Source organism: Neofelis nebulosa, chromosome 1 (genome assembly GCF_028018385.1).
Source record: "Neofelis nebulosa isolate mNeoNeb1 chromosome 1, mNeoNeb1.pri, whole genome shotgun sequence".
Classification (NCBI taxonomy): Eukaryota; Metazoa; Chordata; class Mammalia; order Carnivora; family Felidae; genus Neofelis; species Neofelis nebulosa.
In genome coordinates this window covers 190,411,818-190,415,600 of record NC_080782.1, presented here as the reverse complement: position 1 = coordinate 190,415,600, position 3,783 = coordinate 190,411,818, and positions in this window count along the sequence as shown.

Below are 3,783 nucleotides of genomic sequence, written 5' to 3'. Positions count from 1 at the left end.
CTGAACATGGGGACAAGAGAAGACAGGGGTAGGGGGCTAAAATTCTCACAGCCCCTCTTCCATGTTCACCCCTAGCCTCTTATGAATAAAAGTAAAGGAATATTAATTAAATCTTTGTGGGATCTCCATTTTCTTCCGTCCTACAGTCCTGGTCAGCAGCCAGCCTGCACTGCAACTCCTAGCAAACTCTCTGCTGATGTTCTGAGCCCCCTGCTCTTCTCCTGACCACAAAGCCGGTCTACCCTAACGCCTGTCCTCGCACAGAGTTCAGCTTTACTTAAAAAATTCAGGGGCGCCTGGTTGACTCAGTCGGTTTAGCATCTGACGTCAGCTCAGGTCATGATCTCACAGTTTGTGAGTTTGAGCCCCGCGTCAGGCTCTGCACTGACAGCTCAGAGCCTGTAGCCTGCTTGGGAATCTGTGTCTCCTTCTCTCTCTACCCCTCTCCTGCTTGTGCTCTGTCTGTCTGTCTCTCTCTCTCTCAAAAATAAATAATCATTAGAAGAAATTTAAAGGCTGTGCAACAATTCAAGACTCTAGGAGATTTGGGGAGGTACTGGGTTCATGTGAGTAATCACTAAGGGTAATGAATGAGCCTCTGGGACGGCAGTCAGTTTTCCCTGCTATTATTCAAGGTCTCTCCACACACATGTCTTCCAAGGAGAAGCCCATTTCTGAGTTACCGAGATTCCTAGCTGGGCAGGGCCCCATTCTAGTTTTAGGCACTACAAGTTTGTCTGTGGTACTTTGTGAATGATCTGTGGTAGAGGTGGAGGGGGAAGGGGGATCTGCCCTTGTTTTAACATTGGTTTGATAATTTCGATACCTGAATCACAACTGTGTCTGTTTCTATTTTGATTTTTTAATCGTAGTTCTCCATCTGGGTGTGCCTGATAATCTTCCAGGGAAGTTTTATGAAACATTGTAGAGGGTCTAGATGATACTCTCTGTGGAGAGGTTGTTGTTTGGTTTCCGGAAGGCAGTTAGTGGAGATCACCTTAATCCATTAGAGGGAAACCAATTTGAGCCTGAGTCTCCCTCTTATAGGCTTTGACTATTTAAGGTTTGTCCCCCCCCCCTTTTTTTTTTTTTTAATGTTTATTTATTTATTTTGAGAGAGAGAGAAAGGGAGGGGCAGAGAGAGAGAGAGAGAGAGAGAGAGAGAGAGAATCCCAAGCAGGCCCTTTACTGTCAGTGCCGAGCCCTGTGCAGGGCTCAAACTGGACAGTTTGCCTGGGCACATCCACTTTGGCGACCCTGAACTCTTATTATTATTATTATTTTTCCTAGCACAGTGAGACTCTTAATAGCTCTGCTTAGTGTTTCAGCCGCTTAGCAAGCACTTTCTGGATTAGCTTCTCTATCTCTTGGCCAGCACCACAGACAAATGGATGACTATCCAGAGGAAACATGGGTCAGACTATCAGGCTGATTTTCCTATGGATCCCTTCTGTCCAGGATCTTGATTTCTTATATCTTGGGTTTCTTGATAGTCCTGACCTCCCATTTTTGACTCTCCTGTTCCATCAGACTGCTAAAAGTTTTGCTCAGTTTCTCTGCATCTCAGCAGCCACTTTCTGCCCACCTTCTTGATTAACTTTTCTTCTTTCAAGGATCTTGATCTCTTCAAGGAGCTACTTTTATAGTTCTTCAACACATTAAATAGGTGTGGGTGTGTGTGGGGGTGGGGGATGTGTGTATGGTCCTGCTTGTCTGGTTTTTCTTTTTTAAAAATTTTTAATGTTTTATTTATTTTTGAGAGAGAGAGAGACAAAGAAGAGTGTGAGCAGGGGAGTGGCAGAGAGAGATTGAGACACAGAATCTCAAGCTCTGGGTTCTAAGCTGTCAGCATAGAGCCCAATGTGGGGCTAGAACTCACGAACCATGAGATCATGACCTGAGCTGAAGTCAGACACTTAACCGACTGAGCCACCCAGCTGCCCCTTGTCTGGTTTTTCTAAGTAGAATTAGTCTGCTCAAAGCCAGATAGCAAAGTTCTGCCCTTGTTTTTTTAAATTAATTAATTGATTAATTAATTTTTATTTTTTAAATTTACATCCAAATTAGCATATTGTGCAACAGTGATTTCAGGAGTAGATTCCTTAGTGCCCCTTACCCATTTAGCCCATCCCCTCTCCCACAACCCCTCCAGTAACCCTCAGTTTGTTCTCCATATTTAAGAGTCTCTTATGTTTTGCACCCCTCCCTGTTTTTATATTATTTTTGCTTCCCTTCCCTTATGTTCATCTGTTCTGTGTCTTAAAGTCCTCATATGAGTGAAGTCATATGATATTTGTCTTTCTCTGGCTGACTAATTTCGCTTGGCATAATACCCTCTAGTTCCGTCCACGTAGTTGCAAATAGCAAGATTTCATTCTTTTTGATTGCCGAGTAATACCTCATTGTATATATATATACCACATTTTCTTTATCCATTCACCCATTGATGGACATTTGGGCCTTTCCATACTTTGGCTATTGTTGATAGTGCTGCTATAAATGTGGGGTTGTATGTGTCCCTTCGAAACAGCACACCTTTGTCTCTTGGATAAATACCTTGTTAAGTATTTAGTGCAATTGCTGGGTCATAGGGTAGTTCTATTTTTAGTTTTTTGAGGAACCTCCATACTGTTTCCCAGAGTGGCTACACCAGCTTGCATTCCTACCAACAATGCAAAAGAGATCCTCTTTCTCCGCCTCCTTGCCAACATCTGTTGTTGCCTGAGTTGTTAATGTTATTCATTCTGACAGGTGTGAGGTGGTATCTCATTGTGGTTTTGATTTGTATTTCCCTGGTGATGAGTGATGTTGAGCATTTTTCATGTGTCGGTTGGCCATCTGGATGTCTTCCTTGGAGAAGTGTCTATTCATGTCTTTTGCCCATTTCTTCACTGGATTATTTGGTTTTGGGGTGTTGAGTTTGGTAAGTTCTTTATAGATTTTGGATACTAGCCCTTTATCTGATCTGTCGTTTCAAATATCTTCTCCCATTCTGTCAGTTGCCTTTTAGTTTTGCTGATTGTTTCCTTCACTGTGCAGAAGCTTTTTATTTTGATGAGGTCCCAATAGTTCATTTTTGCTTTTGCTTCCCTTGCCTCTGGAGACGTGTTAAGAAGTTGCTGCGGCCAAGGTCAAAGAAGTTTTTGCCTGCTTTCTCCTCGAGGATTTTGATGGCTTCCTGTCTTACCTTTAGGTCTTTCGTCCATTTTGAGTTGTTTTTTGTGTATGGTGTAAGAAAGTGGTCCAGGTTCATTCTTCTGCATGTTGCTGTCCAGTTTTCCTAGCATGACTTGAAGAGACTGTCTTTATTCGATTGGATATTCTTTCCTGCTTTGTCAAAGATTAGTTGGCCATACATTTGTGAGTCCATTTCTGGGTTCTCTCTTCTGTTCCATTGATCTGAGTGTCTGTTTTTGTGCCAGTACCATACTGTCTTGATGATTACAGCTTTGTAATACATCTTGAAGTCTGTGATTGTGATGCCTCCTGCTTTGGTTTTCTTTTTCAGGATTGCTTTGGCTATTCAGGGTCTTTTCTGGTTCCATACAGATTTTAGGATTATTTATTCTAGCTCTGTGAAGAATACTGGTGTTATTTTGATAGGGATTGCATTGAATATATAGATTGCTTTGGGTAGTATCAACATTTTAACAATATTTGTTCTTTCTATCTGGGAGCATGGAATCTTTTTCCATTTTTTTGTGTCTTCTTCAATTTCTTTCATAAGCTTTCTATAGTTTTCAATGTATAGATTTTTCACCTTTTTTGTTAGATTTATCCCTA